The 16684-nt window shown below is 38.7% G+C and overlaps 1 protein-coding gene across 1 annotated transcript in view; it reads left to right on the top strand.

Moving 5' to 3' along the window:
• The first annotated feature begins 6666 nt into the window (after positions 1-6666).
• Positions 6667-16684, top strand: part of LOC307185127 (elongation factor 1-alpha 1-like) — a 28811-nt gene continuing 18793 nt past the window's right edge. Inside the window, exon 1 of the mRNA XM_079918930.1 lies at positions 6667-6925. The gene's annotated coding sequence lies outside the window, so the exon portion shown is untranslated. The remainder of the gene's footprint in view (positions 6926-16684) is intronic.

The following is a 16684-nucleotide window of genomic DNA, read 5'->3' as shown; positions in this document are numbered from 1 at the left end:
CTAGGTATTTTTTTATTTCCTCTTTGATTTCTTCAGTGATCTCTTGGTTGTTTAATAACGCATTGTTTAGCCTCCATGTGTTTGTATTTTTTACATTTTTTTCCCTGTAATTCATTTCTAATCTCATAGCGTTGTGGTCAGAATAGGTGCTTGATATAATTTCAGTTTTCTTAAATTTACTGAGGCTTGATTTGTGACCCAAGATGTGATCTATCCTGGAGAATGTTCCATGCTGACTTGAGAAGAAAGTGTAATCTGCTGTTTTTGGATGGAATGTCCTATTAATATCAATTAAATCTATCTGCTCTATTGTGTCTTTTAAAGCTTCTGTTTCCTTATTAATTTTCTGTTTGGATGATCTGTCCATTGGTGTAAGTGAGGTGTTAAAGTCCCCCACTATTGTTGTGTTACTGTCGATTTCCTCTTTTATGGCTGTTAACAGTTGCCTTATGTGTTGAGGTGCTCCTATGTTGGGTGCATATATATTTATAATTGTTATATCTTCTTCTTGGATTGATCCCCTGATCATTATGTAGTGTCCTTTGTTGTCTCTTGTAACATTCTTTATTTTAAAGTCTATTTTATTGGATATGAGTATTGCTACTCCAGCTTTCTTTTGATTTCCATTTACATGGCATATCTCTTTCCGTCCCCTCATTTTCAGTCTGTATGTGTCCCTAGATCTGAAGTGGGTCTCTTGTAGACAGCATATATATGGGTCTTGTTTTTGTATCCATTCAGCAAGCCTGTGTCTTTTGGTTAGAGCATTTAATCCATTTTAGTTTAAGGTAATTATCGATATGAATGTTCCTATAACCATTTTCTTGATTGTTTTGCATTTGTTTTTGTAGATCCTTTTCTTCTCTTGTGTTTCCCACTTAGAGAAGTTCCTTTCACATTTGTTGTCGACCTGGTTTGGTGGTGCTGAATTCTCTTAGCTTTTGCTTATCTGTAAAGCTTTTGATTTCTCCTTTGAATCTGAATGAGATCCTTGCTGGGTAGAGTAATCTTGGTTGTAGTTTCTTCCTTGTCATCACTTTAAGTATATCATGCCACTCCCTTCTGGCTTGTAGCGTTTCTGCTGAGAAATCAGCTGTTAACCTTATGGGAGTTCCCTTGTATGGTATTTGTCGTTTTTCCCTTGCTGCTTTCAATAATTTTTCTCTGTGTTTAATTTTTGCCAATTTGATTACTATGTGTCTCGGCATGTTTCTCCTTAAGTTTATCCTGCCTGGGACTCTGTGTACTTCCTGGACTTGGGTGCCTATTTCCTTTCCCATGTTAGGGAAGTTTTCGACTATAATCTCTTCAAATATTTTCTCGGGTCCTTTCTCTCTCTGTCCTTTCTCTCTCTGTTCTGGGACCCCTATAATGCGAATGTTGTTGGATTTAATGTTGTCCCAGAGGTCTCTTAGGCTGTCTTCATTTCTTTTCATTCTTTTTTCTTTAATCTGTTCCTCAGCAGTGCATTCCACCATTCTGTCTTCCAGGTCACTTATCTGTTCTTCTGCCTCAGTTATTCTGCTGTTGATTCCTTCTAGTTTAGTTTTCATTTCAGTTATTGCATTGTTCATCTCTGTTTGTTCTTTAATTCTTCTAGGTCTTTGTTAAACATTTCTTGCATCTTCTCGATCTTTGCCTCCATTCTTTTTCTGAGGTCCTGGATCATCTTCACTATCATTATTCTGAATTCTTTTTCTGGAAGGTTGCCTATCTCTACTTCATTTAGTTGTTTTTCTGGGGTTTTATCTTGTTCCTTTATCTGGTACATAGCCCTCTGCCTTTTCATCTTGTCTATCTTTCTGTGAATGTGGTTTTTGTTCCACAGCCTGCAGGGTTGTAGGTCTTCTTGCTTCTGCTCTCTGCCCTCTGTTGGATGAAGCTATCTAAGAGGCTTGTGCAAGCTTCCTGATGGGAGGGACTGATGGTGGGTAGAGCTGGGTGTTGCTCTGGTGGGCGGAGATCAGTAAAACTTTAATCTGCTTGACTGCTGATGGGTAGGGCTGGGTTCCCTCCCTGTTGATTGTTTGGCCTGAGTCAACCCAACACTGGAGCCTACCTGGGCTCTTTGTTGGGGCTAATTGCAGACTCTGGGAGGCCTCACGCCAAGGAGTACTTCCCAGAACCTCTGCTGCCAGTTTCCTTCTCCTCACGGTGAGCCACAGCCACCCCCTGCCTCTGCAGGAGACCCTCCAACACTAGCAGGTAGGTCTGGTTCAGTCTCCCCTTGGGTCACTGCTCCTTCCCCTAGGTCCTGATGCGCACACTACTTTGTGTGTACCCTCCAAGAGTGGAGTCTCTGTTTCCCCCAGTCCTGTCGAAGTCTTGCAATGAAATCCTGCTAGCCTTCAAAGTCTGATTCTCTAGGAATTCCTCCTCCCGTTGCCAGACCCCCAGGTTTGGAAGCCTGACGTGGGGCTCAGAACCTTCACTCCAGTGGGTGGACTTTTGTGGTATAAGTGTTCTCCAGTCTGCGAGTCACCCACCCAGCAGTTATGGGATTTGATTTTACTGTGACTGCGCCCCTCCTAGCATCTCATTGTGGCTTCTCCTTTGTCTTTGGATGTGGGGTATCTTTTTTTGTGAGTTCCAGTGTCTTCCTGTTGATGATTGTCCCGCAGCTAGTTGTGATTCTGGTGTTCTTGCAAGAGGGAGTGAGAGCACGTCCTTCTACCCTGCCATCTTGGTTCAGGGCCCTGCCCACTTTTTAATCAGGTTGTTTGTTTGTTTGATGTTGAGTTGTATGAGCTGTTTATATATTTTGGATATTAACTTCTTATTGGTCATATTAGTTGCGAATATTTTCTCCCATTCAGTAGGTTGTCTTTTCATTTTATAAATGGTTTCTTTTGCTGTGCAAAAGCTTTTAAATTTAATTAAATCCCATTTGTTTAATTTTGCTTTATTTCCCTTGCTTTAGGAGGTAGATCCAAAAAAAATTGCTATGATTTATGTCAAAAGTGTTCTGCCTGTGTTTTCCTCTAGGAGTTTTGTGGTTTCTGGTCTTATATTTAGGTGTCAACAGTTTCTTTATTCACTTGGTAATGCAAAGAAACTTCCTTCTTTGTGAGTAAGAATTTTGTTCTTATTGATTGAAAGCATACATGTATATCATTTTGTCACTAAGAGGGCAATTTACAAACCTGTTACTTTGACTGTCCTCCTATCTAGCCTAACTAAATGGGAGAGGGGTGGACTGAGGATGCTGTGTGAGGGCATAATAAAAAATTTCTATAGGGGCAAGAAAACTTCACTGTATAAAGTAATTATAGCTATTATCGTTATAGGAATTGGCAAGGGGCAAATGAGTTGTCACAAATTGATCCTTTCAGTTCTATAACAGTAATAACCTTCTTGACACAATTTACAGGGCAACAAACCGTACTCCAAAATTTTTTTTTAATTTACTGATTGATGATTCCACACATTCCACACATAGAAAATGGTGGTGTTCCCTCCTATGTATCAGGATAGATAACCATATAAAAGATAGTGTGATGAAGAGAAAATCTCCTGTTACCAAGTGCATATTACTTTCAACCCTTTCCCTAATCATATTCCCTGAAACTAACCAGTGGTACTTCTGTTAACTTACGTAGGTGGATATTATTTGGCAAATTATGAAACAGTTTGTTATACTTTTTAAAAAGTCAATAACACAGCATCTGATTCTTTTTAACAAAAAGTTTGTTCCCTTGAATACTTTTATTACTTTTGTCTGTAGATTATAACCAGTTGTTATTTCCATTGAGTAACCCAACTTTTCTAGTTTCTGGTTCCACATAACTGGAGCCCAGTAGACTTAATTATATTAAAAGATGACTTCAGTTTAGTAGCTGAACTCTGCCTTAGCTTGAAGATGTGAGTTTAACTGTGCCTTGATATGTATTAGCTGCCTAATCGATCACTCAGGGGGCTACATATTGTACTGTAGAAGAGTTTGGCTACGTGTTCATGTGAAAATTAATGGAACTGGGTCCAAAAGAATACCCAATGGATTCTCAAATCATTAGTTTTTGGATTATGTCTTTACTTTGGCAACATGTTACAAATAAGCAAGCATGACTGAAATTAATTTATTGTATTCAAGAAACATCTGTAATTCTGCAGTTACTCGGCAAGAAAGAATTAAACAATTTCATCTTTGACCATTCCCCTTCTTATTCCAGCTAAACAAACCTCTCCTTCCCAAATTACTCAGATCCTCTCTTCCAGCTAATAGGAAAACAAAGGGCCTCATAAATAAGCCTCTGTATTGGGTTGGCCAAAAAGTTCATCCGGGTTTTTCTGTAACATCTTACAGAAAATCCCGAAAGAACTTTTTGTCCAACCCAGTATTTATAAATATTAATACATATAAAAACACAAGGATGACATTAAAGTGTCATGAAAAGCCAGCTTAGAGACAAATTAAAGACAAACGCTTCTCGCTTCAAGTGAATTAGGGGCATGTGTGCCAAAGTGTTGTAGCACATGCTATGTGAGAGAACAGGAAATGAGCTCATCTCTTTCTAGTTCTGAAATACGAGCACTGGGGTACAAATCACTTTTGAATATCTTATGGATCCTGGGGAATTATATTCAACAGGACTTTATTTCAATTTTTTTTCCTATTTTATTTTCCTTTCCTTTAAAAAAAGAGAAAAACTATGACTAAAGGAAGCCAAAAAGTACAGTCTATGAAATTGTCATAATGCCTTCTGTCTCATTAGGAGTACTCTCAGCAAAGCTGCAGGGCTAGCTGAGGGATGGGTCGGCCTCTTCTGACCCAGGAACAGTAACCAAAGGCCAAAGGGGATCAGAAATAAATCCTAATAAATGATAATCCTGCTCCAATAACTGACCAACATAATGTTCAAGGGTATTTACTGTGGACTTAGAAAGAAAAGTCTTGAGATTTCGCCAAGGTCAGAAAACTTTTTAATCCCAGCTGATTAACTAGGAAAATGTTCATGGAAATGTTCATGAGTATGTGTTATTGGAAGGTCCATAGGAAGAAGGGAAAAGGAAGAGAAGGAAGAAGATAAATCCAGGTGGTAGGATAAAAAAGAGGGGTGGGGAGCCATTTAATAATAATAATAACAATAATGGAAGGAAACAACAAAATAAAAAGGCAACCTTTTTATTGGTAGAAAATATTTGCAAACCACATATCTGATAAGGGGTTAATATGCAACATATATACGTCACTCATACAACACAATAGCAAAAAAAAAAAAAAAAAAAAACCCAAACCCAAAAAGCAAAACAAAAACAAAAAATCGAAAACATCCACACAACCTTATTTAATAATGGGCAAAATACCTGAATAGACATTTCTCCAAAGAAGATATACAAACGGCAAACAGATATATGTAAAGATGCTCAACATCACTAATCATCAGGGAAATGAAAATCAAAACCACAATGAGATAGCACCTCACACCTATTAGGATGGCTTTTAGCAAAAAATCAAAAGATAACAAGTGTTGGTGAAGTTGTGGTGGAAAAGGAACTCTTACACGCTGTTGGTGGGAACATAAATTGATACAGCCATTATGGTATATATGGTTTGCAGCCATTATGGAAAACAGTATGGAGGTTCCTAAAAAAATTAAAAACAGAATTACCATACGATCTAGCAATCCTACTTCTGGGTATATATTTAAAGGAAATTGTCAGTATCTCCAAGAGATATCTGTACTTCCATGTTGATTGCAGCATTATTTATCATAGCCAAGACATGGAAACAAGCTAAGTGTCCATCTACAGATGAATGAATAAAGGAAATGTGATATATCACAGTATATATATGCATATATATGTATATATCTATAAATACATATATATGCATATATATGTATATATAAATACATATATATATATATGCAGTTTTTTCTTTCTACACAGAAACCTTTTTGCCACTTGGTATTGTTTTGAGAGTTTTAAAATATATATTTATTTGTTTATTTATTTGGTTGAGCCGGGTCTTAGTTGAGGCAGGCAGCCTCCTTAGTTGCGGCTCGTGGGCTCCTTAGTTTTGGCATGCGAACTCTTAGTTGGCTCCCTAGTTGTGGCATGTGAACTCTTAGTTGTGGCATGCATGTGGGATCTAGTTCCCTGACCAGGGATGGAACCTGTGCCCCCTGCACTGGGAGCGCAGAGTCTTAATCACTGTGCCACCAGGAAGTCCCCTGTTTTGAGAGTTTTATGGAAGTAAGTTGAATGGAATAGGTTCCATTTATTGAATACCTAACATATATTCCTTTTACAGCAACATCTGAAGGGGTCTTATCCGGATTTTATAGATAAGGAAACTAAACCTCTGGAAAGTTAATATATTAAGAGATTTGCTCAAATCACACATATAATAGGAAGAGAGTTGGGGTTGAACTTGGGTCAGGCTTTAAAGCCTGACTATCTTACATTACCCCCACCAGAGATCCAACTTCCCCAACCACAAATTGAAGTCTCTGCATTGGTATTTAATTTTTTAAGATTATCTTTCTTTAAATAAGATTTATTATATGAAAATGTCATCTTCTTAATGTAGTTCTTATTCCATAGAATGTTATTTTCTAGGTTCATTTAGGACTTGGTTGACAACAAAATGATGTAGAAGACAGACATAGGGTCAGAAAACAAAGGCTGTGATGTCTGTTGAGCATTGTTTAGACAACCTCATGGTATGTTATTTATGCTTTTATTTTATTTTAAATTATATTTAACTTATAGAGTTAAAGATATGAAATTAAATTGACTTGTGGAGTTAAAAATAATTTATAACTCATCTTGTTCTAGAAAGTATTTCAGGTGCCATGAATCAGAGTTAGCTAAGTGTTTCTATACTTCTTCATCTCTTCAAACTAGATTGTCCAATCCTTGGGGCCAGAGACTGTTCTAGCCATCTTTGTTTCTCCAGCAGTACCCAGCAGTTCTTGATGTGGTAAGTCACAAACATTTGTTGAATTCATTCCTGCTGAGATGGCCTGACATGTGGAGTGTACAATGAGGGACTTGTGTAGAAAAGAACTGTGCTGAGTGTGTCCCAAATGAAGTAGGATAGTTTAGAATCAAGGCTAGATGGAATGATTCAAGTTCAAAAATCAGTACTCTTTTTGGATTAGTAGATGACACTTTTGAGTCTTTTAATATCAGTAACATGTTGAATGAAAAACATTTCTACATTTAAAAATCTGTCACTTTGTAAATATTTTCCTGGGCCAGCAACTGTCATCACTGTACCCTTATACAGTAATAGGTATTATTTCTTCTCTTTTATCAGGGGACAAAAGAGGCAGGTGCCCTGAAAGCACATGGGCTGTTTTTATCCATAAGTTGTGCTTTTATCTATCTACAAGTTTGTGGGTGTTAATGGTTGCCTTCTGCCTATATTCCTTTTATTTGTTCATTTGTTGGCAGATCTTATTTATATTTTGAGAAAATAAAAAGGGCACTTCAAAGACTTTGGTTTTACCTTATTCTTGTACTATTTTTTCACTTGCACAATATGAATGCTCTAGTTAAAATGGAAATTAAAATACAATACTACATTGTGTATATTTAAAGCTCTATTATCTGCGACAGTGCAAGGTACATAATAAATAGCGATGGATTAAGAGATTGATCATCATAATTATCCTCTGAAGCCCTAGTTCTGCAGCTCACTTGCTGTTGACTTTGGACGAGTTATATCATCCCTCCAGGTTTCAGTTTTAACATCTGAAAAATGAAGAGAATAAAGCAAACAATATATAAGGACCGTTGAAACTTTAGCATCCTCTGATCAACTGTGGAGCATAGTTAGTTCATTACCTCTGATTTTCCACTAGGAGAGTCAAGTTATATGTATTTTTATGGGGTAGATGAGTTTAGAATCTAGCTTTATATATTTTCTGCTTTTCAGAGTAAAGGCCAAATTCAGGGCAAATTATATTAAGATGTTTTTGATAGTATCATAAATGTTCTTTCTTCTTCAACCACTTAGTGTAGGCCTAGGGCAGGAAGCATGGATTCTTTCTGGAATATCATTTCACTAATGGCATAAAGCCTTTCAGAAATATCACTACTCCCACTGATATTCAAGCTACCCTGACTATAAAAAAATTTCTTAGCCTGCTAAAACTGCCCAATAAGGAAAAGAAATACCCAGCATGAACCTGACTTTAGATGAAAACATAAACTAATCCAAACACAAGTTAACTTGGAAAGAAATTAAACCCTGTCACAGTGAACTCCTAAAGTCTGTGAAAGTGGTTGCTTTTTTTCAGAAGGGTGTTGGGTGGGGAGGCCACCAAGCTACAAATTGCACTATAAGAGTTTGTGGGCCTGTAAATTATTTCTAAAGGATTGATGGTGATATTCTTCTGTTATACAAAACAAATTTCCAGCAAGAGGATTACCAGAGTTGATATCTGATATCAAGCAAGATGAAAAGAAAAAACAGAAAACTTATTATAAGTGCCAGTAAAATAGTCAGCATTTCCCCCTTCTTTTTAAGATGGATAATTTAAGTGTGATTTCTTTTACTTTTTTTGTCCCTGGGAATCATTTTTCTGACTCTGGTGATATGTTGATCAACAATGTCATGTGCTCTAAAGATGGAGATGAATTGCAGAAGTCAGACAGGCATTTATTTTAAAAGCTTAGACTACCCAGAGGATCAGAAAATATATCTTGGGTTTCTGGGGATTCTGGAATAAACTTGGATTATACGCTGCTACCAGTAGGTAACTAACACTCTGCATACATTACTACCATATGCTGACATCTTTACTGAGTTATAGAAAAATCTCCAGATAGCCCCTTAGGTACCTGCTTGCTCTCGCACACTTACTGTTGCTCCCCACAATTAGCAATAAAATAGTTGCTAATCACTGGTAGATGATACTAATCAACTCTGTAAAATATGTTTTAAATCCATTTGAGTATCATATGGAAATCAGTATGTCCTGAGTTGCTCCCTTCCATGCAAAGTGTAACTACCTGAGTTGGGAATTAATGTTTAAGTATATGCTTATGGGTTAATATTTAAATTTTTAAAGAAAAATCTATAAATAATTTAAATGAAAACATCTCATGAATAGATGAAAGAAAGGCTGAATGAATGGCTCTCTGTATCTTATTAAAAAAAGATGTGTTGTAGTCTTATAATCTGCTCCAGTATCGTGTGCTACTATCGAAAGAAAACAACAAATATTCGGAGATGGCCATTGCCTTCCCTGGACAGCCTGACTTTGGGAGATTTTTATTCTCAAAGGTTATATACAATTCTGGAAGTTTGTCCCATGAGAAGGTTAAGGCCTCTGCAGTCTCTCAAAAACAAACAAAATAAAGACCACTTTCTAAACTGTGGTCACAGAGAGATTTGCAACCACTCAAGTCTGTTTGAATTGATTAGCAGGCTCTCTGTACTCTGATTCCAGCAGGCAGCCCATTCTGACCTTGACTCAAAGAGCAGAAGGGTGACTTGCATTTATATCAGAATTTGGATGCCCATGGATGGATTTAGTGTGTAAAACATTGAACATGATAGAGTTAATAGAGAAAGATGGGTGGATAGGTAGGTAGAGAGAGTCATAAATGGACAGAGATCACCAGAATTTATTTTTGTGATATTGATTAAATTCACCACAAGGAGAAAAAATTATTTGTAAGAATACCTTCTCCAGCCAATCTGTAGTTTCTGGTATTTAGTAGAAATAATAGGTGCCTGGGACTTTCCCATGCCCTCACTGGTATCAGATGTTAGGAGACTTTTGCACCTGAGTGAACTTGGCTGCAGTTCTGCACCAGGAATTCTGCTAGTCTCTCCAGAAAACTGCCCAGGTTTGGCTGGTACCTGTAATACTGTCGTCAAATTGGACTTGACTTTTAAGTGCTGGTTTGACCTAAGGCATTGCTTCTCCTATTTGTAGTGATCTTAATGTGGCTACAGGAGAATCACGGGCGAAGGTTATGTTGCGTGCATCTGCTTTGTATAAATGCTCTATTTCACTTGGAAAAAGTTCAAGTGTTCGAGAGACCACAATTTTTGATTATTATAGACAGACAAATGATGCTCTGGAACTTCAAGAGATAATAAGGAAGTGTTTAGTTCTTCAGGGATAATTGAAAGCCGTCCCTCTTCTTTACGTAAGACGTGGTTATCTTAGAGGCACACATTGCTTTCTTCCTGCTTGGAGCCAGCATACGCATCACTCTGATTTCCTGGAGTTTCTTCACTCCTCCTTCTGCCAAATTACATCCCAGGCTCCTTTCAAAACGCTGCGTAAAACACACATCCTTTGGGGAGCTTGTGGACTAACCCCACGAAGCTTCAGTCACTCTCACAATATTCCTGTTGGGCTTTACTTTTTAAGACTCAGACATTCATTCATTGAGTCATCTAACATGTGCACCAACTTTATGCTAGGCCTAGTTATAGGCACTTGAGATATATTACTGAACAAAATAAAGATTTCTTTCCTCGAGGAGGCTATATTTCAGTAAAAAGAGTGTGATGCTTAATTTTATGTTACTTTGGCTAGGTCATGGCATCCAGATATTTGGCCCAATACCAGCCCGGACATTGCTGTGAAGATGTTTTTAAGATGAGATTGACAGACTTTGAGTAAAGCAGATTACCCTCTGTAATTTGGGTGACCCCATCCAATAAATGAAGGCCTTAAGAGGGAAAGACTGAGAAAGAAGGCATTTTTGTCTCCAGACTGCCTTTGGATTTGAGCTGCAACATCAAATTTTCCCTGGGTCTCCAACCTGCCCTGCAGAATTCAAATTTGCTAGCCCCTACCTCACATGAACAAATTTCTTAAAATAAATCTTCCTCTCTATGTCACTCCTTATATATATATATATATATATGTAAATTATATGCTATATTAGAAGATAGTAAGTGTGAAAGGAAAAGTGGGGAAAGTAGAGTAGGATAAGGGGGACTGGGAATGTTGGGAATGGGAATAAGACTGTTTTATTAAATAGAGGAGGCCTCATTGAGAAGATGAGATTTGAGAGAATATTGGAAGATACTGGGAGGGTTAGCTGAGTGGCTCTCTGGAGAAAGAGCATTTCAGGCAGAACAACCAACTGGAGTAAAGATCCTAATGCAGGAGTGTGTTCAGGTAACAGCAAGGAAGCTGGTGTGGCTGGAATGGAGAGCACAAAGGGTTGAGTAGTAGGAGATGTGAGCAGCATGGTAACAGGAAGCCAGGTGAAGTAGAGCCTTACAGGCTCATCGTAGAGTGTTGAGCCAAAGCGAGATGTGACTCTGTTTTTTTTTTCTTTTTTCTTTTGGCTGTGTTGGGTCTTTGTTGCTGCGCGCAGGCTTTCTCTAGTTGCGGCGAGCGGGGGCTACTCTTCATTGCAGTGCACGGGCTTCTCGTTGCGGTGGCTTCTCTTGTTGCGGAGCATGGGCTGTAGGCACGCGGGCTTCAGTAGTTGTGGCACATGGGCTCAGTAGTTGTGGCTCATGGGCTCTAGAGTGCAGGCGCAGTAGTTATGGTGCACAGGCTTAGTTGCTCCGTGGCATGTGGGATCTTCCTGGACCAGGGATCGAACCCGTGTCCCCTGCATTGGCAGGCAGATTCTTAACCACTGTGCCACCAGGGAAACCCTGTGATTCTGATTTATGTTTTTAGAAAAGTTATTTCTGTCTGCTGTACTGAGAATAGACTTTAGAGCCCAAGGGTAGTAGCAGGGACATGTGTTAGGAAAGTGTATCCCTCAGCTATTGCTGAGTAACAAACCATCCTATTTTTTAGTTGCTGAAAACAAGAACCATTATTTAGCTCACAATTCCTTGGATTGGCAAATTAGACAGGGCTCAAATGGGCAGTCTCCTAGTCTTGTCTGCAGTCAGCTACAGGTCAGCTAAGTGTCTGTGTTTCAGGGAGCTGCCTAGCTATTGGCTTGGACAATGAGGGTGACTGGACCATATGCTTATTCACATGATGGCAGCAGGATTTCAAGAGAAGGAGCAGAAGTGTTCAAGGGCTTTTGGGGTCTAGGCTCAAAACTGACATACCATCACTTGGGGTATATTATATTAGTTGAAACAAGTCATGGGGTGTTCACAGATTGAAGGATTAGAAGGAGCAGATTACACATCTTGATAGGAAAAGCTACAAAGACAGATTATGAAGGAGTATGATATAGTGAGGGAAATAATTGCTGCCTTTTGGCAAACCATCTGCCACAGAGGCTATTTTGGATGTCCAGGTGAGAGATGATTGTTGCTTGGACCAAGGTAGTAGCGTGGAGGTGGTGTGAATTGGTCAGAGTCCACATCTACTTTCAATGTTGGGACAACAGGATTTCTTGATGAACAGGTGTAGGGTGGAGAAGAGGAAAGGAGAAGAGTCAAGGATCAGTCTAAGGCTTTTGGCTTGAATGACTAGAATGATGGAGTTGCCATACACAGAAATAGGGAAGATTGTGTGTGGAGCAGATTTCTTGGGAGGAGATCAGGAATTTCATTTTAGTCATATTATTTCAAATGTCTGTTAGACATCAAAGTTGAAATGTGACATAAGCAGTTTGAAATCAAGACTAATGTTTGATAGCTCACACAACTTAATAATAAAAAACCAAACAACCCAATCAAAAAATGGGCAGAAGACCTAAATAGACTTTTCTCCAAAGAAGACATACAGATGGCCAATAAGCACATGAAAAGATGCTCAACATCACTAATTGTTAGAGAAATACAAAGCAGCACTACCATGAAGTACCACCTCACACCAGTCAGAATGACCATCATCCAAAAGTCTACAAATAACAAATGCTGGAGAGGGTGTGGAGAAAAGGGAACCCTCCTATACTGTTGGTAGGAATGTAAATTGGTGCAGCCACCATGGAGAACAGAATGGAGGTTCCTTAAAAAACTAAAAATAGAGTTGCCATTTGCTCCAGCAATCCCACTCCTGGGCATATATCTGGAGAAAACTCCAATTTGAAAAGACACGTGCACCCCAATGTTCATAGCAGCACTATTTACGATAGCCAAGACATGGAAGTGACCTGAATGTCCATTGACAGGTGAATAGGTAAAGAAGATGTAGTATTTATATTTATATATATATGTGTGTGTGTGTGTGTGTGTGTGTGTGTATATATATATATATACTTATACACACACACACATTGGAATACTACTCAGCCATATAAAAGAATGAAATAATGCCATTTGCAGCAACATGGATGGACCTAGAGATATCATACATACTAAGAGAAGTAAGACAAAGACAAATATCATATGATATCACTTATATGTGGAATCTAAAATATGATACAAATGAACTTATTTACAAAACAGAAACAGAGACATAGAAAACAAACTTATGGTTACCAAAGGGGAAAGGGGGCGGGGAGGGATAAATTAGGAGTTTGGGATTAGCAGATACAAACTACTATATATAAAATATATAAACATCAAGGTCCTACTGTATAGCATAGGGAACTATATTCAATATTTGTAATAAACTATAATGGAAAAGAATATGGAAAAGAATCTATATATGTATAACTGAATCACTTTGCTGTACATGGGAAACTAACACAACATTGTGAATTAACTATACTTCAATTAAAAATATTTTTTTTAAAGGGCTAACATTTGAGAGAGAGGTTTGGGCAGGAGTCCTCAGCAAATAGCTGATATTTAAAACCATGGGACTGAACAATATATCTTCAGGAATGACTACAGATAAAACAAAAGAACCAACTATTGAGCCCAGAACTAATACACTAATACAAATACTAATACTGTAGTGTACTAGGAGTTCAGGAAGAAGAAGAAGAACCAATAATGGAGGCTGAGAAGGAATAGCCAGTGATATGGGGGAAAAACAGACCAAAAGAGTGCAGTGTCCTGGAAGCCAAGAGAAGACAGTGATTTGAGGAGTAGGAAAGGACTACGCCGGATGCTGCTGACAGGTCACCTGAGGTCATTGCCAGCCAGATCATTTGAGGATTTTTTTTTAAAAAAAGCTTCAGGATTCTCTTGTTATTTAGTCTCTTGTTATTTTTTCTATCAAGAAATGTTTTCACCTTGGCTGTCACAGGAGTGGCAGTGGTAGTAGTAGTTGTAGTAGTGGTGGTGGTAGTAATATAACAGTGGTTGTAGTGGTGGTAGTAGTAGCAGCAGCAGCAGGAGCAGCACTAGTAGCAATATTAGTGGTGGCGGTGTAGTAATAGTAATGTAATAGCAGTAGCAGTGTAGTAACAGTAGTAGTAGCAGTGCTGGTGGTGGTGGTGGTTTTGGGGTAGTAGTGTGGTAGCAGCAGTAGTGGTAGCGGTAGTCGTGGTAGTCGTGTAGTAGCAGCAGCGCCGTGTTAGTAGCAGTAGTGTGTTAGTAGTAGTGGTAGCGGTAGTTGTGGTAGTCGTGTAGTAGCAGCAGCAGTGGCACCCTGCTCCAGGCACTGTTCCTCGGGCTCCATGTGGATAATCTCATTGCATCCTCACAGTAATCATTTTCTTTATGGATGAGGAAATTAAGTCACAGAAAAGTTAACTAACTTTTCCAGAGTCACACAGCCATAATGTAATGGGTCCAGAATTCAAACCCAGCCCTTCTGATTCCATAGCCTTTCTGCTCACCACTCTGCTCTACTGACACACAGGGAGCAGGACAAGTGCTGTTGTAGTGCTGAGGTTCAACAGATTACATTTTAGGCATCAGATTCCGTCATCCTTTTTTATGAAAACCAGGCTTCTGATCCCGTAACCATTTTTCTAGCATATCTTGTTCTTATTTATTTACTTAATTATCTCCATTTCAATCTAAAACCAATTTGAAGCAACTTATACAAATTATACAGCATAATCACATAAAGAATAAGTGATGTGATGGGGAAGACACCTTGCTTCCATCAGCCATTCTAATAACTGGCATAGTCGTGGTAAGGAAATTATAACTTTTTTTTTTTTTTTTTTTTTTTGCTGTGCGCGGGCCTCTCACCGTTGTGGCCTCTCCCGTTGTGGAGCACAGGCTCCGGACGCGCAGGCTCAGCGGCCATGGCTCACGGGCCCAGCCGCTCCGTGGCATGTGGGATCTTCCCGGACTGGGGCACAGAACCCGTGTCCCCTGCATCGGCAGGCGGACTCTCAACCACTGCGCCACCAGGGAAGCCCTGGAAATTATAACTTTTATTGCCTCAAAATTTGCTTGCCAACCAGATTCAGAAGGTAATATGCAAATTTTGAGAGACTCTTCGTAATTGTCTATTTTTTTAATATGGTGAATGGTAAATTTCCTATGTCATTTAAGTATAAACAGCATGTTGAACTTTTTGCACTGTACATAATCGAAATATTATCTTTGAATTTAAACACATTATAATTGTGGATAGCACAACGAATGAATACAGTTTATTCCAATTCAAATTTAGCCTTAGAGTCATTTGTGTCTATTTCATGTTTCTCTAAAATAATACAAACAGACTTCCTATTCTTTCTAATAATGTAGAATGCTATAACACAATACAAAAATATGCCTTTGGCCACGAATTGTTTTAGTCATAGTGGCCATTTAAATTCATTGTTGGAAGTAATAAATTGGATACGGTTGGTGGGATATTCAAGTGGAGATGCCTGCAGACAGGCGGGTAAGCATCTGTAACTTTGGTCCAGTGATGCCCCCCTACAGCACAGTGTGGTGGACGAAGTGTGAGTGCAAACCCAGTCAAAGGCAGGAGACACAAACTGACACAAATCCACTCCCATCATCAAACTGTTCCACTTGGGAATGGATATACATGTACATATGTGTGCATGTATGTATGTGTGTACAAAAAGACCTCAAATTCAACATGTTTAAAATGGGGTGTGCTCTGAATTTTTCTTTTTGCCTCCAGTCTCTCAGCTTTCTCTCCATTCTTCGTACCACCACCAGATCAATCATATTAAAGCCTGTGTGTTGTTTTTCTTCTGAAATCTTTAATGACTATCTATTGCCAGTAAGACCCACGGAATCCATCCTTGCTTGGGCAGGTTGGCTTGCTAAAACAACAGCCATTCCCAACACTTTTCTTCTTCGCCACCCCACTACAAAAGCTGGAAAGCAGATACTTTTTTTACTCTGCCTCTGTTTCCCTTGCAAGTGGCCATTGACTCATTTTTAGGTAATGAGATATGACTACCAGAGATTCTTGGAAAGACTTTGCTTTTCTGATAAAAAGAACATATGTGGTTGTTGCTGTTCTTTCTTCCTGCTTCCTATATTGAATATAGTTATAATGCATATAGATTATGCATCCATTTTGCCACCATGAGGAGACAGATATAAGGATAAAAAGTCCCTGCAGATGGCAGAGTGGTAGAAAGACTGTGTTCTGTGAGAACTCTGTTGAACTGCTGACACAACCCTGAGGCTGCCTACTTCTGGATTTATTGTTAAGAAAGCAATAAATTGTCTTTATGTTTTAACCAGACTTTGTGTTTCTTGCAGATGACATTATTCCTAATTCAGCTTTGCATTCAAACATTTACACTATCTGATTTGAAGTTGTCCTTCCATACACATCTGTGTTTTCTTGGCTACTTGATCACCATGTTTCAGAAGAATCTTCACTGTTCCCATTTCTAGAACACTCTCTGGCCTTTCCTGCTTCAGTGACTTAGCTCATGTTATTTCTTCCATGTGGACTTCATTTTTTTGTATTCTTCTACCAACACTGCCCTCCTTTCTTTGCCTCTAATCTTGCTGTAT

This window comes from Stenella coeruleoalba, assembly GCF_951394435.1.
Source record: "Stenella coeruleoalba genome assembly, chromosome: 3".
Classification (NCBI taxonomy): domain Eukaryota; kingdom Metazoa; phylum Chordata; class Mammalia; order Artiodactyla; family Delphinidae; genus Stenella; species Stenella coeruleoalba.
This window is presented reverse-complemented; position numbering and strand designations above follow the sequence as displayed.